Genomic DNA, 26,644 nt, shown 5'->3' with positions numbered 1-26,644 from the left:
TATCGTGGGATCTGGGTGTTTAAAGGTGTGTAGCACCTCCCCACTCTCTCTGGGTTCTGCTCCTGCCATGTGAAGATGCCTGCTTCCGATTCGCCTTCCCCCATAAGTAAAAGCTCCCTGAGGTCCCCCAGAATCTGAAGCCACTATGCTTCCTGTACAGCCTGTGGAACTGTGAACCAATTAAACCTCTTTGCTTTATAAATTACCCAGACCCAGGTATTATTTCTTTTTTTTCTTCTGGTGTTTTTTTTTTTTTTTTGAGTTGGAGTTTCGCCCTATCACCCAGGCTGCAGTGTAGTGGCATGATCTTGGCTCACTGCAACCTCCATATCCTGGGTTCAAGCGATTCTCCTGCCTCAGCCTCCTGAGTAGCTGGGATTACAGGCACATGCCACCATGCCCGGCTGATTTTTGTATTTTTAGTAGAGACGGGGTTTCACCATGTTGATCAGGCTGGTCTCTAACTCCTGACCTCAGGTGATCCACCCGCCTTGGCTTCCCAAAGTGCTGGGATTACGGGAGAGAGCCACCGCAGCTGGCCTTCAGGTATTTCTTTATAGGAATGCGAGAATGAACTGATACAATACCCAAAGCAGACAAGGATGTGGAGCTGGAGTAACTAATTCTCATAGGTTGCTGGTAAGAGTGTATGATGGAACAACTCCTTTGGGAAACAGCTCAGAAATTTCTTTAAAAAAAAATAAAGTTAAACATGCACCTACCGTATATCCCAGCAATTTTACTCCTAGGCATTTACCCAAGAGAAATGAAAACACATAACCTTGCAAAGATTTATACAATGATGAGTATGAGTCAGTAAAGAAAGGAAAGAACTAGAACCCAGAATGAAAGAAGTCGGTCATAGAGGGGATCATTCTATATGTCTGACTCCATGCATAGGAAGTTGTAATATGGATAAATTGATTTCATAGTGATTCAGATCAGATGAGGAGTTGCCTGGTTGGGAAAAAATGTGGATGTTTGACCAGAAAAGGACAGAGAGGACCTGTCTGGGACTTTGGAATGTTCTCTATTTTGATCAAGGTGGTGGTCACTTAGGTATAAAATTTGTCACAATTTGTTAACTACACATTTATTGTTTATAAAGTATACCTCAATAAAATTGATTAAAAATAATAGAGTAACAGGCTAGTCAATATACATTTGTATAAATATGGGGGTTTGAGGAAATTCTAAGTCACAGCTCTTCTTTCCTTAAGAAACATTGAGAAGTAGATGCAAGAACCAGACAGATGGAGATTTTTTTAAACCAGTTTCATTACTGAAGTTGCAAAGGTCACAGTTTTGCCTGGAGACCACAGCTGGGCTCCTTACTTCTTTCCTCTTGCCCCTCAACCCAATGCTGGCAAAGCAGGTGCAGTCAGGCTCATGCCCACACCCGCCAAACCCGGCACTGGGCAGAGATGTGGTCTTAATTTGGGTTCAAATTAAGCACAGCCTGAAGCAAGGACTCAGGTGCCGGCAGTTGATTTGGGAGGTGATTTCAGGAAGCAGGAGTGACAGGCGAGGAGAGCAAGGCAGTGCATGGGGAGGATCCAGCGTAAGAGAGACCCATGGTGGTGGCTGCTGCTGCAGGCAGGGTGGCAATTCCAAGGCACCCTCTGAGAGGCACCCATAAGGACTCACAGAGCTTTTACAAAAGAAACAAAGCCGTGCCTTCATCCACCACCCCTCTCCCACATGACTAGTGCCTACTGAATTTACCTGGCTTTAGACTCTCAGAAGGCAGGGTGGCTTGGGCTGGGAGGGTCAGTGTTTGCAGAAGGAGCTGACCAAAGCTGGCTGTTGCCATTGATGGTGAACCCCTCAAGGGCAGAAATGCTGAGTTACTCATCTCAGTGGCCCCCAGCACACTGATTGGTACAAAAGAGATGGTACACTGTACATACTGCACAGTAAGTAAAGGAGGGAGGGAGAGAGGAAAGAAGGAAGAGGGGAAGGAGGAAGGGAGAGAGGAAAGAAGGAAGAGGGGAAGGAGGGAGGGAGGGAGAGAGGAAAGAAGGAAGAGGGGAAGGAGGGAGGGAGGAAAGAAGGAAGAGGGGAAGGAGGGAGGGAGGAAAGAAGGAAGAGGGAGGAAAGAAGGAAGAGGGGAAGGAGGGAGGAAAGAAGGAAGAGGGGAAGAAGGGAGGAAAGAAGGAAGAGGGGAAGGAGGGAGGGAGGAAAGAAGGAAAAGGGAGGAAAGAAGGAAGAGGGGAAGAAGGGAGGAAAGAAGGAAGAGGGGAAGGAGGGAGGGAGGAAAGAAGGAAAAGGGAGGAAAGAAGGAAGAGAGGAAGGAGGGAGGGAGGAAAGGAAGAGGGGAAGGAGAAGGGAGAGAGGAAAGAAGGAAGAGGGGAAGGAGGGAGGGAGGAAAGAAGGAAGAGGGGAAGGAGGGAGGAAAGAAGGAAGAGGGGAAGGAGGGAGGAAAGAAGGAAGAGGGGAAGGAGGGAGGAAAGAAGGAAGAGGGGAAGGAGGGAGGAAAGAAGGAAGAGGGGAAGGAGGGAGGAAAGAAGGAAGAGGGGAAGGAGGGAGGAAAGAAGGAAGAGGGGAAGGAGGGAGGGAGGAAAGAAGGAAGAGGGGAAGGAGGGAGGGAGGAAAGAAGGAAGAGGGGAAGGAGGGAGGGAGGAAAGAAGGAAGAGGGGAAGGAGGGAGGGAGGAAAGAAGGAAGAGGGGAAGGAGGGAGGGAGGAAAGAAGGAAGAGGGGAAGGAGGGAGGGAGGAAAGAAGGAAAAGGGAGGAAAGAAGGAAGAGAGGAAGGAGGGAGGGAGGAAAGGAAGAGGGGAAGGAGAAGGGAGAGAGGAAAGAAGGAAGAGGGGAGGGAGGGAGGGAGAGAGGAAAGAAGGAAGAGGGGAAGGAGGGAGGGAGGAAAGAAGGAAGAGGGGAAGGAGGGAGGGAGGAAAGAAGGAAGAGGGGAAGGAAGGAGGGAGAGAGGAAAGAAGGAAGAGGGGAAGGAGGGAGGAAAGAAGGAAGAGGGGAAGGAGGGAGAGAGAGAGGAAAGAAGGAAGAAAGGAAAGAGGGAGGGAGGGAAAAAAGAGAAGAAAGGAAAGAGAGAGGGAGGGAGAGAAGAAGAAAGAAAAGAAGGAGGGAGGGAGGAAAACAGGAAGGAGGGAAAAGGAGAGGGAAAAAGTCTTATCCCTATGAAGGGGCAGGTCCTGGGACAACTTCACAGTATCAAGGAAGATACAGGGGTCACACTGAGCTGGTGAGGGATGGGGATGGGGAGTGTCCAGAAGTGGGAAGGTCTCTAGCGAGAGAGGACTCCTGTTCCAGGGGGAGAGCACAGGATTCGGGCTGGAGAAACAGCATGTCAACAGACCCAAGGGTTAAGTGTGTGCAATGCTGTGATTTAAGAAATACATATTTGGTCCCTGCCCCGGGCCCCTGACACACAGCTCCTGATGCCCTTGGACTCTCTGGAGTGATGAGTGTCTTTTTTATGCTAATGAGATGACTGGTGGCTGGCAGCATAGACCAAGGCAGGATTAGAGGGTTGGGACTTTAAGCCCCACCTCCAAACCTCTGCGGAGGGGACAGGGGCTGAGGGTTGAGTTGATCACCAATGGCCAGTGGTTTAATCCATCATGCCTACCTAATGAAGTCTCCATAAAACCTCAAAGGGACAGAGCTGGGGTGGGTCTCCAGATAGCTGAACACGTGGAGGTTCTTAGAGAGTGGTACAGCTGGACAGGGTGGGAGCTCTGTGCCTCTTTCCCCATGCCTTGCCCTGTGCTGCTCTTCCACCTGGCTGCTTACCTGCATCCTTTGTAATACCCTTTATAATAAATGGATCAATATATGTAAAGTGTTTCTCTGAGTTTTGTGAGCTGCTCTAGCAAATTAATTAAACCTGAAAAGGCGGCTGTGGGAACCCCTATTCATAGCCAATCAGTCAGAAGCTCAGGCCACAGTCTGGGGCTTGTGATTGACATCTGAAGTGAAGTGCAGTTTTGTGGGACTGAGCCCTCAGCCTGTGCGATCCGATGCTACGATCTGATGCTATCTCCAGGCAGACAGGGCCCGAATTGAATTGTACGACACCCCGCTGGTGTCCGCTGGAGAACTGCGTGGCGTGGGGGGAACCTCCCTCCACGTCTGATGTCAGAAGTGCTGTGCTGAGTGCTGTGCTGAGTGCTGTGAGAGATTAGGAAAAATGCCTTGGTTTTTCCCATCCTTGGTTAATGTAGAACCAAGAAAATCAAGCATGACGTTGGTGCAGGAAGGAGCAGAATCAGACCCACTGTGAGGGGCAAGGTGGCTGAGGGCCTCCATCAGCAAGATTAGGGATTGGGTTCTGGCCAGCTCTTGGGTTAGCAAGATTCGTGAGAGAGTGGGCAGAGGCCGTTGGTGCCCCATCCTCAGCTGACCCCAGGGAACACATTCCCACCCCCTCAGGCCATCTCCCGTGTCCTGTGCCTGACGAGCTTCTCCAGCGGCTGGAATGACCTTCACCGGGGCATAGCCGGGGTGGCTGCAAAAACTCCTTGGCTTCCTGCCCTTGGTGGGACGATTCCGAGGGGTACCAGATAGACTCTCAGAGGGTCCCTGGTGCACCGAGCTCCTGAGGCCCACCCACCACAACTGTCTCATGACCCTCCCTGGTTTTGGCTTTCCTCCCATCCCTGTTCCCTCATCTATTTCCTGGAACAACTTCCCAGATAAACTACTGACACCTAAGTCTCAGGACCTGCTTCATGGCCACCTCAAACTGTAAGTGAATAAAGGACAGTGGGCTGAACTGCAGGCTGAGTTGGCTCACATGGAGGTGAAATGAATGGCCCTGAGAGCTGGACGCACTGGTATCTCTGTGATCACACTCTACTACGAGTGTGCGGCCACCTTCTCCAATCGGCCGAGTATAAAAAACAAAATTAAGACCCGCCCTGATCATTTCCTTCTTGTGGCTACCATATTTGTTTGCTTGGGCCTCGGCAACAAAATACCACAGACTGGGGGGTGTAAACAACAGAAACTGACTTCCTCACTGTTCTGGAGGCTGGAAGTCTGAGATCAAGGTGTCAGCTGGGCTGGTTTCTGTTGAGGCCTCTCTCCTTGGCTTGCAGACGGCTGTCTTCTCCCTGTGTCCTCACATGGTCTTCTCTGCGTGTATCTGTGTCCACATTTCCTCTTTTACGAGGGCATCAGTCCCATTGGATTAGAGCCCACCAGTTTGACCTCATTTTAGTTTAATTATCTTTTTAAACACCCTATGTCCAGACTGGACACAGCGGCTCACGCCTATAATCCCAACATTTTGGGAGGCCAAGGCGGGTGGATCATCTGAGGTTAGGTGTTCGAGACCAGCCTGGCCAACATGGCAAAAACCCATCTCTACTAAAAATACAAAAATTAGCTGGGCATGGTGGCGCACACCGTAGTCCCAACTACTTGGGAGGCTGAGGCAGGAGAATATCTTGAACTTGGGAGGCAGAGGTTGCAGGGAGGCGGGGACAGTCATATTCTGAAGTACCTACATTCACAAGGACTTCATCATATGAATTTGGAGGGGGACATAATTCAGGTCAAACACTAATCCTGAATCTTTTTTTTTTTTTTTTTTTTTTTGAGACAGAGTCTTCCTCCATCCCCCAGGCTAAAGCGCAGTGGTGCGATCTTGGCTCACTGCAACCTCTGCCTCCCAGGTTCAAGCAATTCTCCTGCCTCAGCCTCCCGAGTAGCTGGGATTACAGGTGCCCACCACAGCGCCAGGCTAATTTTTGCATTTTCAGTAGAGATGGGGCTTCACCATCTTGGTCAGGCTGGTCTCAAACTCCTGACCTCGTGATCCACCCGCCTCGGCCTCCCAAAGTGCTGGGATTACAGGTGTGATCCAATGCGCCGGGCCAATCCTGAATCTTTTATTACAAGCCGGCTGGCTAGTCATTTGGTTTGGTGGCCCACATGGGCTGACCTGTGGACAGCAGGGGACCCCCCGGGACAGGCACTCTCTCCCCAGGCATTGCCTTCCCCGCCTCAAACGCCAAGGTCACTCTGGCCATCTGCTGCCCAGAGCTCACTGTGAGCTTAACCCCCACTGGGGTTTTAAAATTTAAATCCCCTCGCAGAATATTAATCCCTGCACCTCCTTCCTATTCCGGGTCCCAAAGAAGGCGGCAGTCATTGAGACCCGGCCATTCAGTCCTCCCACGAGTGAGCTTGGGCTCTCAAGATGCAGACGATCTGGAGTGGTTTGCACTTGTGTTTTAACGTCCTCCAACTCCAGAGCATTTCCCCGAGCACTGGAGAGGCCTGAGCTCCTTCCCTTCCACCTGCGTCTGCCCCATACAAAGCTCCGTTTGTGTCCCTGCGGCTGAGGAGAAACGGCTACTCCCCGCCACCTCATCCACCGACAGGCCACAAAAGCCCAAGCACGAGGTGAGGCTCAAAACAGGCCAGGCCCAGGCGCTGCCAAGCCAAACACAGAGGAAACGGGTGCGAGCCCAGCAGAGAAACCAGATTCCCCTGGAAATCGCTGCTCCCCGCCGTGTCTGGAAGGCCAGCCCCAATAAAGCGGCTCCGGAAGGCCTGAAGGACCCCCATGGCCCTCATCTTGATGGAGATGCCAATAAAAATCTCAGAACATCCAGCCTGCAGGCCCTGTAGGCACTGCCCCGGGGCTGTAAACCCGGATACGAGCAGCTGGGGAGCCGGAGGGAAGAGGCCTGCTCCCAAGAAAGCCCACCAGCCAGCCCGGCCAGGCCCGCAAGTAACCGAGACCCCTTCAGGGAGAGGCAGGCAGGGCAGCCTGGACGGGAGGGAAGCCTGCAGCCGGGGCCCTGCTCCAAACCAGGTCCAAAGCTGTTAAATCCATGGGAACTTCAGGAAAGAGTAATGGCTGCCCAGAACTGCAGGTTCTTAAAGAAACCCGGGAGGAACCCGCCTCAGGAAGCAGCAACAGACCCTGCGGTTGTAAACTCAACTCGGAGGGCACCTTGGGGACACAACTGTGCTCATGATAGAGGAGGAAGTGTGTGTGTGTGTGTGTGTGTGTGTGTGTCTGAATCCATGGCAAAGGACAGCCAAGTTATGCATACGTGTGCACATATTTGTGTCTCTGTATCGGGGGTGTTGTGGAGGCATATCCACAAATGTGTGTATTTGTGTGTCTGTAGCATTCTCAGATTTAACAAATAAAAATACAGGATGTCCAGTTAAATTTGAATGTAGGCAAAAAGCAAATACTTTTTGAATGTGAATATTCCCAAATATTGCCTGGGACGTACTTATGCTAAAAAGTGTTCGTTGTTTATCTGAAATTCAAACGTAAGTGCGTGTCTTGTATTTCTCTAGCAACCCTATGTGTGCATGAATGTCTAAATTCAGAGTGGCAATGACATTTGAGATCACAGAAGTGGTCTTTAATAAAGAGACAAATATATATATATACACACTCATATACTTTGCCTCCTTACACACACATATATAAAATGATACTATAATAGTCCTCAAAAGTTCTCCTAACAGGTGATTAGTCATTCTTTGTAAGAAGAAAATTAGGTGCCTTGTATGGTATGGTTGTAACCTAAATGCATTTAACTTGCAAATTCATCTACAGGGGCTTGCACAGACAGAGGCATAACACATGTAAATGGTGTGGTAATAGCTCCTGCTGTTCCACTCAGAGTTGAGGTTGGGAGACTTGCCTCTGCGCTCCCTCCACCATCTCAGCCCCAGACACCGCCCCAAGGGGAGCACTGGCTGTCCAGGCTTCTCTAGGGCTTAAAGTCATACATATTTTTCTACCCTGTGACTGTGAAAGGTAAGCCAGTTCCTTCATTTGGGGCATCCCGCAGAGACAGAAATCTGTTTGAAGGGGATGGAAAGAACTGATTTGAACCTTCCGGATGCCAGAGGAACTGAACATTCAACACAAAGACTTTTTTTTTTCCCTTCAAAAATGGTCTGAGCTTGCAAACTCCCAAACACTAAACGTCTTCCAAGGATAACTTATTCAATGGTATCACTACATGCCCCACTTGATGTAATAGACATTTCCCAGGCTGTTCCTTAGCCTTTTCCTGGGTAAGGATGTGAAGGACAGGAGTTCAGGAGATGGGTAAGGTGCAGGTATGGTGGGTAGGAAGAGGGGCTGTCAAACCAGACTGGGCCCTAGAAATCCTCTAGTTGAGGGATCTCAAACTGGCACCCTGCTCGCCAAGTCTGCCTGGTCAGCAGCGCACGGTCATCTTTAAATGTTTGAATTTAGTGCTTACCGGCAGGGCACGCACCCTCCATTTTCACCCCTACCCTTTACCCTCTATGATCTGAGGATCAGCTGTTTATTATACGTGGGCCGCCTGCCTGCTCCTGCGCAAGACAGACTCCCTTCGTGAGGACACTGGGTCCCACACAGAGTGGGGCTCATAGCAAGGCAGGGCAGGAACTCAGGTCTCCAACTCCCAAGCCAGGGCAGGACTCTGTTTCCCCTCCATTCTGCAGCCCTCAGGCCATGGAAGAGTGAGTCCTGCTAGTTGAGAATGCAGAAGTGAGACATGATCCCTCAGTCCATGTCACTTGGGAAGCCTCCTCAGCCGTGGTGACACTACTCTCAAATCAGAATCTGATCAGGCGGAACTCAAAGGGTTACCCTGATCCTGCTCTGTTTACAGACCTCGATCCCAGCTCCTTCATTTAATTTGGTTTTTGTTTTCCTGGTTTGTTTGCTTGTTTGTTTGAAACAGAGTCTCACTCTGTTGCCCAGGCTGGAGTGCAATGGAGTGATCTCGGCTCACTGAAACCTCCACCTCCTGGGTTCAAGCCATTCTCCTGCCTCAGCCTCCCAAGTAGCTGGGATTACAGATGCATGCCATCATGCCCAGCTAATTTTTGTATTTTTAGTAGAGACAGGGTTTTGCCATGTTGGCTAGGCTGGTCTCGAACTCCTGACCTCAGGTGATTTGCCACCTCAGCCTCCCAAAGTGCTGGGATCACAGACGTGAGCCACCGCGCCCAGCCTCAGCTTCTTCATTTAAATCCAGGGATTGGAATCCCAAGCATCTGCAAAGAAAAGAGAAAAAGAAGAACCACATTTTTTTCTGTGGGTGTGTTTTTTGATATCCAGGGATCCTGTAAGAACCCATTGTTAAATTTTCAAGATTTTGAAATTGCTAAGCACAATAAACATTAAATTTATATACTTAAATAAATTATATTAAAATGTGGCAATAAATACTTAAAACTTATCCCTTCCTGATTATGTCATGAGATTTTACTATTACCTATGCTCTCGAGGATATGGATGTTTATTGCATCTGTGTGGTGATATTCTGTTTTTTTTTTTTTTTTTTTTTGAGACAGGATCTTGCTCTGTAGCCCAGGCTGGAGTGCGGTGACACAATCAAGGCTCACTGCACCCTCCACTTCCCAGGCTCAGGTGGTCCTCCTACCTCAGCCTCCCGAGTAGCTGGGACTATAGGCGTGCACCACCACACACGGCTAATTTTTGTATTTTTTGCAGAGACAGGGTTTCGGCATGTTGCCTAGGCCTGTCTCGAACTCCCGGGCTCAAGTCATCCACCTGCCTTGGGTTGGTAATATTATATAATGGCATGCTACTGTGCAGCTCTTTCCAACTCCATGTTCAATAATATCGCACACATTAGTAGCTTGAAATTTGTTGCTGTGGAAGTATATACACCATGGAAATAGGCAAGTGCCACACATGAGACTTGGATTTATTGTTTTATTGATTGTCTAGACTTAAGAAGGTGATGAAGAAAGTGTTAATGATCAAGATTGTGAGAGGACAGTTTTCACAAAAGGTTAAAATTATGACTCTCAAGCAGGTATAATATGAATACAAGTCAATTATTTTACCTAACCCATTAATTAATGAGGGACCAGTAAGAAGTTACAACTGGGTTAAACGAGGATTTGCCTTGCACAGATTTACATTTTCTACCTGGTAAAATTCATTTGCATAACCTTGGACAGGTATCATTTGCTTAGCCATGGACATAAAAGATTTGCCCACTATCAATTTTTTATAAGTTAACATCTCTGCAAGGTTGTAAAATAAAAAGACAGACAAAGGCACATACCTCTATAGCATGAGATAATCCCTGGAGGCCCCAGAGATTTACTAAAAGAATATCCAGTAATCTTTTATTCACCTCAAAATCTTCCACAATTTTTCCTCAAGAGATTATATTTAAAGTATGTTACACCTGTAGCCATTATATTGTGAAAAGCACTAAAAAAATTAAGAAAATACTCTTAGAATTTGAAAACTATTATCCAACTTAGTAAAGAAGTGACATAATATTGATGAATAAGTGAAGTTCTTTTTTTTTTTTTGAGACAGAGTCTCACTCTGTCCTGGAGTGCAGTGGCTTGATCTCAGCTCACCACAACCTCTTCCTCCCGGGTTCAAGTGATTTTCCTGCCTCAGCCTCCCGAGTAGCTGGGATTACAGGTGCCCACCTCACAGCTAATTTTTGTATTTTTAGTGGAGACGGGCTTTTCCATGTTGACCAGGCTGGTCTTGAAATCCTAACCTCAGGTGTTCCGCCCACCTTGGCCTCCCAAAGTGCTGGGATTACAGGTGTGAGCACCATGTCCAGCCTGATGAGTGAGTGAAGTTCTGACATAAATCTTTGTTGTTTTAGTCTTCTCTCACTCATTAAAGTAAATGAAAATACCAACCAACATACATGTTGAAACTATACTCATTCGTCAATGATGTGAGTCACTTCTTTGCTGAATTGGACAGTATTCAAACATTTACTTGTAGTTTAATCTTCTCAAATCATGACTGAGATGCAACCATAAGTCAGCTACAGATAAGAATTTAGCAAAAGTTCTCAAAAGCATTCTATGAGAATCAACTGGCTCTGTGGAATTTGCAATAAAGAATATTATATATTTTCTTATTTGTAAGTTGTGTGCTACAATCCTTCATATCAGTAAAATGCATAATAAACATGTACACATATGAATACATACTTTTTTTTTCTTAGCCAACTGTTAAAAAATTTAACTACACACCACTGATGGAGATCCTCTGGATTCTTATCTGGATCATAGAATTTCCTTTAAAAATTTCTTTTTAATTTTACTCTATAAGAGTAAGAACATTTTATATCAAGAACCAGCATACACACACACACACACACACACCTTTAAAACAATCATAAGACAATTATTTTTCCCTTTAACTCTAGACACATTCCAATCTATTCCATTCCAGTCCAGTCCATTTCAGTTAAAATAGTTGCCATTTCAGTATGATCTTACTATAGATCTCAGGAAGATTCCCATCTGCAGTTTGAAAAACTCTTACCTAAACTCAACTTTCAGCCCTCCCTCATCTCCCAATCTTCCTCCTCCTCTTCTTCTTCTTCTCCTCCTTCCTCACCCCTCACCCTCCCAGGCTCAGTCAATCCTCCCACCTCAGCGTCCGGAATAGCTGGGACTACAGTTGCGTGCCACCACATCTGGCTAATTTTTGTGTATATATATATATATATATATATATATATATATATATATGTATATATTTTTTAAGACAGGGTCTCTCTGCGTTGTCCAGGCTGGTCTTGAACTCCTAGGCTCAAGTGATCCTCCTGCCTCAGCCTCCAAAAGTGCTGGGACTACAGGTATGAGCCACTGCACCTGGCCCCCTCCCAATTCTCTCCTTATTCCCACATCACACTTGAATTTGAAGGTCTGTCTCAGATGCCTTCTCCCTGATCAGTGAGTGGGCTAATCTCCAGAATTAGCTCTCTCCCCCAGTATTTTTTCACACTGGTACAATTGTATGTTCCTTTGTGTCTGGCCCTCCTGACTTACTCTACACAAAGGTGGGAACAACCTTGTACTCATCTCTGGAGCTTCAGCACATGACACAGTTCCTGGCACAGACAAGGCTTTTGAAAGTGTGTGGAATGAGTATATGAATGAACAGCTGAATGAATGAAATTCAGAGTGCAATGCCTCTTATGAAAAGACAGCCTTCAGTAGAGTGATCACTCATTCAGTCTCATGAAATCTATAGGAATCAGACGAATCATCATGCCCTTTTCACTAGACAGAGAAACTGAGGCATCAAGGAGCAGAGTGATTTGTAGGGAAAAATACACACAGCTTATTCTTTGACCATCCTGTCAGCAGAAAAGGGAGGGGAAAATAGTTATGATGATTCTCGCTCAGAAGAAATCAAAAAAATCTCTCCCACACTGGCTGAAATAGGAAGTAAAGCTGAATGCTGATTTGCAGATGTTGGAAATCAAATTGCATCATGTGTAATGGAATTCTAGAAATTTGTAGGGTCAAAAAACAAACAAAATAACCAAACACACACTTTTCATTTCTTATGCAATAGTACCAATAAAACGGTGTTAACCCAAATCACATTGCTTTATTTCAGCTTCAGTTACCCTGAAGAAAATTCCAGCCAACAACTTTCCACACTGTTGTTTAAGTAAGCTGATCCGGGTCTGGCTTTTATGTGAATTGTGAATTAGACATGGACACTTGTATTTTATTTATAGCAAAACGCTATTATTTATCGAGGGCTGATGATTGTTATGTCAACTACGTATAGTCTTTGGTAAATCTCCCATCACCCATAGAGGGATGTTACTATTATTATGCCTATTTCACAGATGAGTAAACTAGATGTAACGCAGCTCTTCAGCCAGCAAGTGGCCAAGCTGGGGTTTGAACCCAGGGCTCCAAAGCCAAGATTTCCTCCAAAACATGTGAAGAGCCTCAGGCAACATGGCGCTGAACTTACCAGGAAGTATCGAAGGAGTCTGTAGGACTGAACCTGCACTGTGTCTGCTCCACCACAGGTGAGTGTACGGAGATAAAGAGGGAGTGCCTGGCAACCTGACCTGTGGCCCCTGGCTGGTGACCCTTGCCTTGACCCTCTGCTGTGTTTTTGCTTAGTGATTACAGATGGTCAGGGTCAAGGGCAGCTTGCCTTTATGGGTGATCTAGTGGAAAAAGTGCAGGTTTTGAAGGCAGACAGAGCTGGGCTTGAATCTGGACTTTATTATTTACCAGTTACGTAGATCTTCGACCTGGGACTGCCTCTCCCCGAACCCCAGGCTCCTCATTAAAAAGTGTGGCTGCATAAGACTTTCTTCACAGGTGTACTCTGAGCATGAAATGAGCTAACATGCATGGAGGCATGCAGTGAGGGTTGAACGACGCTAGCCCCTTTCCTTGCCACTCACAAGTATGGCCCTAACTGCTGAGAGTGCTGGGCCGCCCAGAGAGAGAGAGAGAGAGCAAGGGCCTGCAGAGAAGGTCATCACAAGGACAGCAGCACCTTGCAGGTGTCAGGGGGACAAGGGACCAATGCTTTCACCTGCCCCGTGCTGCTTGATTTTGCTCAAACCCATTTACTCAGGCAGGGAAGAGATTGTCATTCTTTCTATATGAGGAAACTGAGACTCGAGTTGGATGACCAAGTGTGACGCCTCCCCCTCCTCCCCCCACACCCCAGGCATTCTCGAACCCACTTCATGAATTTGCCACTTCCATACACCACCCATACCGCAGTTTACTAAATATGTGTCCTCAAGTCTACTTGGTTGCTTACTTAAATTCATTGTCAAAGGAAACTTGACTTCACCACCATAAATGGGAAACCAGCAGTGCAACTGCAGCCATAACAAAGAATATGATGGAAGTAAGTCCACTTGATTGAATTCCAGATAAACACACTATTGCCTGTGAACCTGGAGCCTGCCTGCTGTTGATGAAAAGGGAGATAAACAAAAGTCAAAGAAGCGTTCAAGACAAAGTAGCACCAGAGACTCTCTTCTTAACAGAGGCTTGAAAGCAAACTGAAAAGGGAAGAATCATTTCATATGTGGTCTGTGTTACCTAAAGGTACAGTCCCTGCACCATCAAAATCAACTCTGGGCTTCTAAAATCTCTCTTGTCAGGGAAACACTGATAGACCTGGTCCTACTTTTTGGGCTCTGAACTGTTGAGTGGCTTGCCAGCGGCAAGAGGGCTGAGAGGCAGTGTCTCAGGCTGGCCTCGACCACTGAGCAGAGCTGTTTCTGCTGCTCCACGGGTCCGGAAATGTTCAGGGAGGGATGTGGGGGCTTTGCTTGCTTGGAACTTCCATTTCCCAGGCTCAGCAGCTATCAACTTTTCTCCCACAGATTGTTCTAGAAATGAGTCTGTCTGGACCACCCCCCCAACACACGTGGTTTGGCAGCGGCATGTTCACGCCTCTGTGTCTACTGTTTAGACCAGGGTTTGTCAATCTCAGCAGCGTTGGTGTTTGGGGCCAGAAAATCCTTCACTGTGCTGGGGCTGTCCTGGGCACTGCAGGACGTCTGACAGCGTCCCCAGCCTCTGCCCCCTGGGTGATGTTCATCTCCTTCCAGGAGTGACAACCAAAAATGTCTTATGGGGGACAACCCTCCCTCTCCCACCCCACTTGAAAGCACTGCTTTTGATGGGGAAAAAAACGTGGTTTTTAGTCCCTGGGGAAAAGTCTACTATTAGTGGGATTTAGTTTGTTTGTTTATTTTACCTTCTTAGAGAAAGACTTACCTTTATAGATAAATTTGTAAGTTATAGTTATTATTCTTACCTCCTGACTAAAGACTAATAAAGCAGTGGGAAAAAAAAAGGGGGCATTTATTGTTTATGTCACTTGAGGCCAACTGAAAGCCAAGATAATGGACCAGAGGGTAGAAGAGGGAGGGAGAGGATAGGAGGAGGGAAGGAGGGAGGAAGGGAATGGCCACTGATTAAGCATCCCCCCGGGGTGCTGGGACCTCAAAACATTGTCTCCTTTCACTCACAGAATCCAACAGGGAAGGTTGGATGAGGATGCGAGACTAGAAAGGTCAAAGGGCAGGCAAGGGACTAGCTGGGTCCTCTCTCTGGCTGGGGAGCCCACACTCCCTTTTCCGGGGAGAAGAGAGGAGGAAAGAGTCAGTTCCAGGATTGGAGGGACTTGGAGCTCAGCTAGTCCTACCTCCCCAAACTCAGAGCTGTGATGTGAATTCCTTGAGGGCATCAGCTAATTGTCACTAGAATCCAAACTGTCACCAAGAAGACAGGGAAGAGGTAGATCTAGTGGATGTTGGTGAAGAGGGGCAAAGCAGGCTTCAACCCACACAGCCTGTCTCTTAGCCCTCTGCACTGCCCACGGCTCAGTCACATAGTCCTTCTCTGCATATGTGCACAGATAGGCTGGCCAAAGGGTGCTAAGAGCAATTAGCAAGGCAGGTAGTCAGCTGTCACGAACGGGGCCCCAGTGGGAGATGCTACAGGCTTGACATGAGGTCTTCTCAGACCCCTGTATCTTTTCTTCTATTTCTCTCTCCTTCTAACTTAGCAAACTGCTACCTAACTGCAGCCAAAAGTGGACGTCTCATGGACCAGCCCCTTGCACCTGGAAAACCAGAGATCACACACAGGTCACCCCTCAGGTCAGAAAAGCCCATCGAAGTAATCTTAACCCTGCTTGGGTGATAAAGTCCAGCTCCCAGAACAAGGGCCACATTCGCTTGTTTCATTAAACAGCATGGAAAGATTCAAGACTCGTCTCAACTGGCCATCCCCAGATCAGAGCAAGCCAATGAGCAGCCCCGTTACTGCCCTTGCCTTCTGCAGAAACGCCAGAGGACTAGAGAGGTTCATCAATTGTGATGGAAATTCTATCTGTGTGGCGTTTGTCTCTCTCCAGGTTTCTCTGCCTGCCGGATACCCAGGCTCACATCTGCTCCATGGCACACTTATTAAATATAATCTGAAAGAAAGTTGCTGGCAATCTGGAGAAAGACGAACCCTTCCCGTTTCTGAGACGGAAGGACTTCTCAGGTGAGAAGCACTTTTACATGCATAGCCCCCTTCCGAGTGCCCCCGTGCCTCCAGGAGGGCAGGTGACTGTCGAGGCTGTGGCTCTGTTTGCGACACAGAGCCGCCATCTACTCTCCTGGAGTCAGAAAGTCCGTTGGCAAGTTTCAGATAATAACTCAGCTAATTTGGGTGGAGCTCTCTCTACTTTTGTTTCCCAAAGGAAAGACGCCAGAGATGGAAAGATGTTAGAGAAACAGAAGAATGGACTCGGCTGAACTAAGAAAGGCAGTCCTTGGCAGGATGTGGGGAGGGTAGCGCCTCCGGCCAACACAATAGGATTCACCTGGGAGAGGGGCCAGCTCCGGAGATTTCTGAGAGGCTCCTTCTCCAGAAGGATCAGCCAGGTCCCGGCAGCTCAACCGGGCCAAGGTGCCGGAGCCCCTCGGACTCTGCAGACTGTCCAGTAGGGGGCACTGTCGCCTCCACACTGGCCGACCTCAAACACCTTCTGCTCCTGGTGTGCCCCTCCCCAAGGTCCTCCCCCAGGAGTGGAAGGCCGTCTCCAGCCCTGAAGAGACTCAAGGATCCTACCTGTCTGCAAGCCACCCCAGGCTGGCCTACCTGGCAGAGCCTGGGTGACATCCTGCATCCTCAGGGATGACACAGCAATCACTACAGCTGCTGTTTACTGAGCACCTACTATGTGCCAGATACTTTCACTGTGTGACCTCATTAAAACTCCACCGGAGCCCTCTGACGGGGGTATTATTAGTCCCACTTTACAAATAAGAAAGGCAGCTTCAGAGGCCACACAGTCCATAAACATCAAAGCATAAGCGTCTCAGGTCTTTCCAGGTGGGAAGTTTGGGCCCCTTCCACTGTCCCCCACAGTGTCAGATCCTGTGGTTCCAGAGGGCTGCCTGTCCCCTGGGATCCAGGGCTGGGCGTGTATTATCTTGTGAGCTAGGTACTATTTTATACAAAAGCACAGAGCGGTCAGACGCCTGCCCAAGATTGCACAGACACCGCAAGTAGAGCCAGGATTTGAGCCTGGACTTCCGGGATCCAAGGCCCATATTCTTTCCATTACCTGGCCTGCCCCCTGCAGAGGGCCCATCAAAAACACCTGTGTCCTTGCTTGCCCAAACCAACAGGAGGCCTCTTCCATGATCTCCTTCACTATGGCTTTCAACCCCTATTAATGCATTCTTGTGAATTTGGGGCTTTCTAGGCCTTCTCAGGTTGGCCAGGTCCACACAAGCTCATTGGCCTCTCTGGCCTCAATTTCCCCACCGGAAAATAGAGATTTCAAGGCATGGGCGGGCAGGGCTGCTGGTGTGGAATAAGACCCCGATTCTGGTTCTGGTTGGGGGTGGCCGGCAGGCTTTTTCCACCGCCAGGGTCAGGGAGGCTTTGCATACTTGTGTGGGCGGCGGAGCAACTGCCCCCACGTGAGCCCCTGAACAAAGAGGCCTCAGAGCACCTCCCCTCGCCCCACTCGCCTCCAGCGCCCGCCGCCAGCCGGCTCAATAGAGCGCTTGTGGCCGCGCTGAGGAGCTGCGGCTCGGGCTCGGCGCATTGTGCATTGTCTGAGTCCCGGCGGCGCCGCGGCCAAGGGTCGCTCCATCAAGGTCGCGCCTGGGAGGACGGGGGCTGGGGGGCGCGCGCGGGAATTGCCGGCCGCTGGGCAGCGACACGGTGCATTTGTCTCAGCGCTAGGGGTCACGGGGACTTTCAAAAGAAAGGCTTCCGGGCGCCCCTCTGCCCCTGATAAAGGCACCCATTGCTGCTCTCAACCCAACCCAGGCAAAACCCCACATTCCTCAACAGAGCCCTGAACCGAAATGACCCAGCAACCCACGGTGGAGTGAACCTCAGCTGAAGCCAAATGTTCGCTTTTCACTGAACTGAAACAACACTTGGGCGTTTTCCAAAATCATTCACTGGGAACATTTGTGCATTTGTTTATTCATTTAATAAACGCTCACTGGTCACTGCCCTGTGGTCCAGGCACAGTTCAAGGCGCCAGGGCTCCTTGTGGGGTAAGCAGTGAGGTCTGCCTGGTGGAGTCACAGATACGGAAACAGATAGGATGGCACAGTCAATAAATGGTTGCCACTCCACATTCTCAGGGCAAGCACAGTGCCTGGCTCAGGTAGGGACTCAGCCTGTTCCCTGGAGGAATGAAGATAGGGAGGGGGCGAGGTGGGGACCCTAATAGAAGCGTGGCTCTGGTCTGTAATACAAGCACTTTAGGAGGCCGGGGCAGGAGGATCATTTGAGCCCGGGAGTTCAAGACCAGCCTAGGCAACATAGCAAGACTCCATCTCTACAAAAAATAAAAAAACTAATTCGCCAGGTGTCGTGGCACGTGCCTATAGTCCCAGCTACTCCAGAGGCTGAGGTGAGAGGATGGCTTGAGTCTGGGAGGTCAAGGCTGCAGGGAGCCATGATGGCGCCACTGCACTCCAGCCTGGGCCACAGAGCAAGACTCTCTCTAAAATAAGTAAATAAAAGTGTGGCCAGGTGCTGCGGGATCAGAGAAGTGAGGTCTGCTACTTTTCCAGGCAGTCAACATCTGAAAGAAACCTGAATTTACCCTACCTGAACTACGTGTTTTTAAACTGAAAGAAATCAAGCAATATGAGAATAACGAGAGGTTCAATTGAGTTTTCAAAGGTCCGGAAGGTGTCCTGAGCAAAATGCCAGGTTGGTCGTTAATCATGCATTCATTCATCCATCATTCTTTCATTCAACCAACACTTATGGATGAAGCACCCACTCTAAGCTAGAATCTGTGGGGATTTACCCACACCCAGGTCCTTCTAGTTTCTTTAACAATGAAAAAGCAACTTTTAAAAAGCCCACTCAGGGGCCAGGTGCGGTGGCTTACACCTGTAATCCCAGCACTTTGGGAGACCGAGTCGGCGGATCACTCGAGGCCAGGAGTTCAAGACCAGTCTGGCCAATATGGCAGAACCCTGTCTCTACTAAAAAAAATTAGCCAGGTATTGTGGCGCATGCCTGTAATCCCAGCTACTTGGGAGGCTAAGGCACACGTATCGCTTGAACCTGGGAGGCGGAGGTTTCAGTGAACCAAGATCATGCTACTGCACTCCAGCATGGGTGACAGAGCGAGACTGTCTCAAAAAAAAAAAAAAAAAAAAAAAAGGAAAGGAGAAAAAGAAAAAAAAGCCCACTCAGGGATTGGGGCCTGCAGAAGATCTGGACTCAAATTTTATAGCAAGTGGCTTAAATAAGAAATGGAATTTGAGCTTATTTCCTCACTTACAAGGCTGCCTGCCTGCCTTACAGGGATTTGGGGAGAGTAATGTATAGAAAGTGCCTTCCTCAATGGAGCCGGCATCACCATAATCTGCTATGTGTGCCCTGGTCTTTACAGTTAACAAATCTCCTTCACTTGCAAAATTTCATTTTGTTTTCACCATAATCCCAGGAGTTCAGCAGGACTGCTATGTTTAATAGTCACCTTTACAGAGCAGGAAATTGAGGGTCAGAGAGATGAAGCAACTTACCAAGTTCACACAGCAACTCAGCGTTAGAACTGAGATGAAAACACAGAGTTTGAATCTAAAGCTTTGAGGGTTGGTCTGATTCTGTTGACAAAGCTTCATGACAATGCCAGAAGACTCTGGGGACTGGTATTTCCAAAGTAATTAGTCACATCTAACATAGGAGAGACTTAGGATCAAGCACCAAGGATCTGCCACCTATTTTGGGCATGTGAGTAGCCCAAGGAATGTTCTAGAAGGAATACCTGGTGAGAGAGATCATGTTTCCCAAAGATGGCCACAACAGTAGCTCCCATCCCACATGCTGTACCTGTAGTGGGACTGTCTCATTCTCTTATTAGGATGTGGGGTCTAATTTGCCTCCCCTGGAATCTGGGCTGGCCTTACAGACTTGCTTGACAAATATAATGTGGTCATTAGTGGTATTCTGGGACTTCTAGGGCTAGGTCATAAGAAGCCTTGCAGTGTCCACTGGGGTCTCTGGGGTTGATCTTGGAGCAATCTGTGTTGTAAAATTCTTTACACAGAGAGGCCATATATGGATGTTCCCAGGGACAGCCTTAGCCATGCTCCCAGTTGACGACCAGCAGGTCATCATGCTGTGTGAGCCATCTTGGACGTCCTGCATCGTCAAGCCCTCAGATAATTCCAACCCCAGCTGAATCCAACTACAAACAGCATAAGAGAACCTAAGCAAGAACTGGCTGAGTCCAGTCAAATCCCAGAACCACAAGAGACAATAATGCATCAATATTTTAAGCCATACAGCTGTGGATGGTATATTATAAAGCAGTGAATAACTGGAATACCTGGAGTGGTTTACAGGGCTCTTCATTTAAAGAGAAACTGAGGCTAAGAAATTAATCAAGGCCCTTCCTCTGGGCTCTCAGAACGCTCAGTGTAATTGCTATAAGGGTATCTGAGCCCAAATCATTGGTTTACTTGTCTGTCCCATGAGACTGTGAGCTCTTTGGGGATAGAGAATATATTAGGGCTCTGGAGTTGCTAGTAACGGAAATAAAACTGGCTTACTTAAGCAAAGCAAAATTGATTGGGAGGATTTGGGAGAGCTCAAAGAATTAGAATAAAAACCAGACTGGGTTCAGAGAACAGCAGTGATCCAGGGCAGGGGCACATGGAGAGTCTCTGGGGGTGCCAGGGCTATACATGAAGAGTAATCCTTTGTCCCTGTCATGTTATGCTGCTCAAGATTCCATTTCCAGGGGGAATACTCTTGACTGGCCTGCATTGGGCCACAGAAGGGCAGGCCCCACTTGGATGTGGGCCCCACTTGGGCTCTGTCCATTGGATGGGCTGTCCCCTAAACAAATTCAGGATGTTGATGCCAGAAGAATGGGGAGTGGATATTGAAGAGGCAAAGTTGGGCCATCACATTTGCCTCAGCAACCCCAGTACCCAGCTCAGTGTCTGGCACATAATAGGTGCTCAAGAAATATTTTTTTGATGTGTGAACAAATAATCTAATGAATAAATGTGCATGAATGAATGAAGCAACACATGAACAAGTGCATAGTTAGACAATGCATGGGCCATGTGCAGGCCTTTGAAGACACCTGCTAGATATTACAGCACTTTAACTCCCCTCCACCAAGCCAGGCATTTTTTTCTCAAGAGAGTTTCTGATACCTGGATTCTAGAATGTATAGAATTTTAATCCCCTAATCCTGTCAGTTTAAGAACATTATACACTTTGAACAGGGCCTGTGATAATTCCTGAAAACACCCCAGGAGCGATGACTCCCTAGCCCTGCTTGATTTTAAATTCAGTTTTCAGGGGAGGGCTGGTGGAGGAGACAGATGTGAGGGAGGCTTGTCTCTGAGGCAAGAGCTGGGAGGTCTGGCATTTCCTTTTATGGGTCCACAGCTGTTCAGCAGAAGGCAGCTGGACGAGGCTTGGTCTGGTGGCAGCCACACTACACCCAAGGCAGGTAGATGCGTCATCTGCACATCTGCCCAAAACCTGCACGTAAAGGACGACAGACCATGTTGTCTCACGCCTTACACAGACTCACTAAGGGTAAAAGGTCAGACTTCACCAACTCCTGAAAATGTCGCTACTTCTATTTTTGGTACACTTTCAAGGCACTCATCCTAGGTGGATAAGCTTTGGGGAGACAGGCCAGAACGAGGTCCTGGGTCAGGAGCCCAGCTGGTTGGGCCCAGTTGCCTGTGTGAGGCCTTCCAATTTGTTCTGAGACCCCCATCCCATGAACCAAATCCAAATAAAGTGACATTCCCAGCCTGCTGGTCCTGTCCCGGTGACTGGGGAGAGAATGGGTTCTCGCTCTGGTCAGGACTATAGAATTTAATGTTAATGATGGCCAATAGTGCCCTCTGGGATGGGCAATGGATTTTATTGGCCCCAGACATAGTCATTCTTGTGGGGGACTCAGGACCAGAGCTGATTCAGCCTAACGGTGGCAGAGGGGGGTGGCCAAGGAACTGGATAAGTGTTGGCAATAGTGAATAGAATCTTTGATGCCTTTACAATTTGTTAGCACACGCACAAAGAAAACTTAAAAAGCAAATTGGCTCAAATATATATTAATACCTAGACACACCCTGATTTACTCATCTGGAGGTAACTTACCAGTCAACAGATATTCTCCAGGACAGGAGGGAAAGGGTTAAGGAAGGAAAGGTCATTTGTGCTGAGCACCAGGGGGTTCCAGGGGTGATGTTAGGAACTTTCAATATATTATGTCCTTTAGGCCCTACAGCAGTCTGGAGATTCAATGCAACCTCATTTCACAGGTAAGGAAACTGAGTCCACAGAGGTAAGGTACATTGCCCAAGGTCATGATACTCCTAAGTGGCAAACCTAGGATTTGAACCTCGGTCAAGTCAGACTCTGTGGCCCATCTCCATTTCATTACATCATACTGTCTCCTGGGAAGTAAACAAAAGAGGTGTTTGAATGGAAACGCACAGACCTCATTCACCAGAGATTCTGCCAGAGCCACTGATTTTGGCTGTTATACAATTCTCACAAGTATGATTATTCGATCTCCTGGCTCACAGACAATGGGAAACATCAAATAAGTAGGAGAGAAGGCTACAGAAGGAAGAATACAGTGTGACAAGTAGCTATGGAAGCCAGGGTTCCAGGTACAGTAAATGGTGGGGTGGCTTGAATCTGACCAAGCCTCCTGATTGTAACCATTAAAATCTCTCAATAGCAAATTTTTAAAAAACCATTTGAAGGCACTGGAATGCAATTCAGAACTGGTGGGAATACAACTCTTGGAAAAAAAAGAAAGCATATAATTTTATGATTTTCTCAAAGAAAAAGCTTTTGTTTCATTCTCTCCTTTTTAATTTTTTATTTGTATATATTTGGGGGGTACAAGTGCAGGTTTCTTCCATGCATATATTGCATAGTGGTAAAGTCTGGGCTTTTCCTATACACATCATCTGAAGAGTGAACATTGTATCCAATAGGGAATTTTCTATCCCTCACCCCCATCCCCACCCTCCCATGTTTCGTAATCTCCAATGTCTACTATTCCACTCTGCATGCCCCTGTGTACCCATCATTTAGCACCCACTTATAAGTGAGAACATGCAGTATTTGACTTTGTGTTTCTGTCTCCTCTTGGTTTTTCAATGTCACTGATATCTAATTTTATTTTATTATTTCCTTTCTTCTTTTTACTTTGGACTTGATTTGCTCTCTCTTTTCTTGTTTCCTAAGGTAAAAGCCTAGGTCATTGCTTCGTGACCTTTCCTCTTTTTTTTTTTTTTGGGATGGAGTCTGTCTCTCTCACCCAGGCTGGAGTGCAGTGGTGCCATCTCGGCTCACCGCAAGCTCTGCCTCCCAGGTTCACGCCATTCTCCTGCCTCAGTCTCCCGAGTAGCTGGGACTACAGGCGCCCGCCACCACACCTGGCTAATTTTTTTGTATTTTTAGTGGAGACAGGATTTCACTGTGTTAGCCAGGATGGTCTCAATCTCCTGACCTCGTGATCTGCCCACCTTGGCCTCCCAAATTGCTGGGATTACAGGCATGAGCCACCACACCTGGCCCTTTCCTCTTTTTTAATGGCAATTCATGCTATGAATTTTCCTCTGAGCACCACTTTAGCTGCATCTTGCAAGTACTGATAATGTCAGTTTTTATTTTCATTCACTTTGAGTTACTTTTGATTTCTTCTTTTTTTAATTTTTTTTTTATTATACTTTAAGTTCTAGGGTACATGTGCACAATGTGCAGGTTTGTTACATATGTATATATGTGCCATGTTGGTGTGCTGCACCCATTAACTTGTCATTTACATTAGGTATATCTCCTAATGCTATCCCTCCCCTCTCCCCCCCACCCCAATTTTTAAATTTTGTGGGTACATAGTAGGTGTATATATTTATGGGGTACATGAGATGTTTTGATATGGGCAACTTTTGATTTTTGCTTTGGCCCATGCATTACTTAGATGTATATTATTTTGTTTCTAATATTATGTCATTTTCCAGATGTCTTTTGGGTATTGATGTCTAATTTGTGAGCACAGAGCAAATTTTGTAAAGTGGGGGTTCATTTACATTTATCAAGACTTGTTCTGTAGCCCAGAATATGGCCTACTTTGGTATATATTCCATGTGCGTTGGAGAGGAGAGTGTATTCTGTTGTCCTTGGGTGAAGTGTTTTATACATATCAATTAAGTCACGTTGGTTGATAGCGTGCCATCTATTGTTTCCTTTTCCTCTTTTTCTGCCGTCTTTTAGGTTGAGCTTTTTTTTTTTTTTTTTTTTTTTAATGGAGTTTCGCTCTTGTTTTCTGGGCTGGAGTATAGTGGTGTGATCTCAGCTTCACTGCAACCTCCACCTCCTGGGTCCAAGTGATTCTCCTGCCTCAGCCTCCCAAGTAGCCAGGACTATAGGTGTCTGCCACCACACCCAGCTAATTTTTGTATTTTTAGTAGAGATGGGGTTTCACCATGTTGGCCAGGCTGGTCTTGAACCCCTAACCTCAGGTAACCCTCTCATCTCAGCCTCCCAAAGTGCTGGGATTACAGGTGTAAGCCACTGTGCCCGGCTGAGAATTCTTTTATGATCCTATTTTATCTCTTGTGGGCTTCTTGGCTACCCCTCTCTGTTTTCTTTTAGTGGTTGCTTTAGGGTTATAGTACATATTTTTCCGTTATTACAATCTACCTTCAAGTGATATTATAACATGACATGTGCTATATGAAAACTTTATAACAGTGTACTTCCATTTCTCCTCTCCTGGCCTTTGTTCTAATTTGTCATATATTTTTACTTCTATGTATGTTATAAACTCCACCTTACAATATGTTAGTTGTTAGTAGTTTTACTTTTAATAATTACCTTTTAAAGGATTTATTTATTTATTTATTTATTTTACAGAGAGGGTCTTGATCTGTCACCCAGGCCATCTTCCCACTTCAGCCTCCTGAATATCTAGAACTAGAGGTGTGCACCACCACACCTGGCTAACTTTTTTTATTTGTGTTTATTTTTGTAGAGACAAGGTCTTGCTATGTTGCCCAGGCTGGTCTTAAACTCCTGGCCTGAAGCAATCCTCCTGCCTCAGCCTCCCAAAGCACTGGGATTACAGGCATGGACAACATTGCCAAGCCGTTAAAGGGATTTTCTAAAAGAAATAATATATTTTATATTTACCAACATATGGTATTTATCACTTCTAAAGCTCTTCACTATTTTAAACAGACAGACCATACCAAGTATTTCTAAGGATGGAGAGCAATGTAGGGTGTCCAGCACTGCTGGTGGGCATGTAAAATGGAGCAGCCACTTTGGAAGCACAGTTTGGTGGTTTTTATAAAAGCTAAATACATACCTACATATGATTCAGCCATTCCATCCCTACATATTTACACAAAAGAAATGCAAGCATGGCTGGGCATGGTGGCTCATGCCTGTATTCCCGAAACTTTGGGAGGCTGAGGCGGGCAGATCACTTGAGGTCAGGAGTTCAAGACCAGCCTGGCCAACATGGTGAAACCCTGTCTCTACTAAAAATATGAAAACTAGCTGGGCGTGGTGGTGGCACCTGTAGTCCCAGCTACTTGGGAGAGTGAGACAGGAGAGTTGCTTGAACCCAGAAGGCAGAGGTTACATTGAGCCAAAACCCCGCCACTGCCCTCCAGCCTGGGTGAAGGTGAGACTCTGTCTCAAAAAATAAAAAAAGAAAGAAAGGAAGGAAGGAAAGAAATGCCAGCATATTTCCACACAAGGATCATTACATGAATGCTTATAACAGTTTTATTTTTAATAGCTAAAAACGAGAAAAAGCCCAGGGGCCCATCAGCAGATGAGCAGATCAACAAACAGTGGTGCATCTATATAACAATAAAAACAGGCACGTAGTCAAGCAGGGATGCCTACGGCACCCCGCAACAACATGGATGAAGCACGTAGCTATCATGCTGGGAGGAAGAGCCAGAAAAAGAAAAGATGTGTGAAATTCCAGAAAATGCAAACCAATCAGAAAGCAGAGAGAGAGGAATGGCTTTCAAAGTAGCCCAAGGAAGCTTTTGGGGATGGTGCCCTTTGTATGGTCATAAACCTATGTCAAAACTCCTCCAGGTTTACATTTTAAATATGTGTGATTTATTGTATGGCAATTATACATCAATAAATCTGTAAAATCTATTGAATGGGCTTAAAGTAGATCGGACGTGGCGGAAGAAATGAGCAATGACCTTGAAAAAAACACACGATGAAATGATCTGAACTGAGAAAATAATATTGAAAAAAGTAAGGAAGAGCATCTCAGTAATTAGTGGGACAACACCTGACAGGTTAGCAAATGTCAACCAGGGTCCCAAAGACGGAGGAAACGAGACAGAAAAAAATATAGGAAGAAATAATGGCCATGTTTTTTTTTTTTCAAATTTCCAGCATCTACAGGCTCCCAAAGTTCAACAAACCCAAGAAGGAAAAAATAATAATAATAATAAAATAAAGAAATCCACATCATAATCAAATGCCTGAGAAGCAAAAACGAAGAGAAAATCTTAAAAGACTCCAGAAGTTAAAAGATATATGAAATCCGGGGATATGATAAGAATGACAGCTGCCTTCTCCATAGAAACAACGGAGGACAGAATGGTGCCATGTTCTTTAAAGTGCTGAAGCAAAATAACCACCAAGCCAGGGTTCTACATTCAGTAAACATTTTCTTCAGAAATACAGGAAAATAAAGATGTTTTGAGAAAAACAAAATCTAAGAGAATTCAGTGCCAGCAGAGCCATGCTACAAGAAATGTTTTTAAAAATTCTTTGGGCTAAAGGCAAAGGATATAGTTGGAAATACAGGTCTCAAGGAAGGAAAGAAG

Source organism: Pan paniscus, chromosome 15 (genome assembly GCF_029289425.2).
Source record: "Pan paniscus chromosome 15, NHGRI_mPanPan1-v2.0_pri, whole genome shotgun sequence".
Taxonomy (NCBI): domain Eukaryota; kingdom Metazoa; phylum Chordata; class Mammalia; order Primates; family Hominidae; genus Pan; species Pan paniscus.
Note: the sequence above shows the minus strand (reverse complement) of the source record.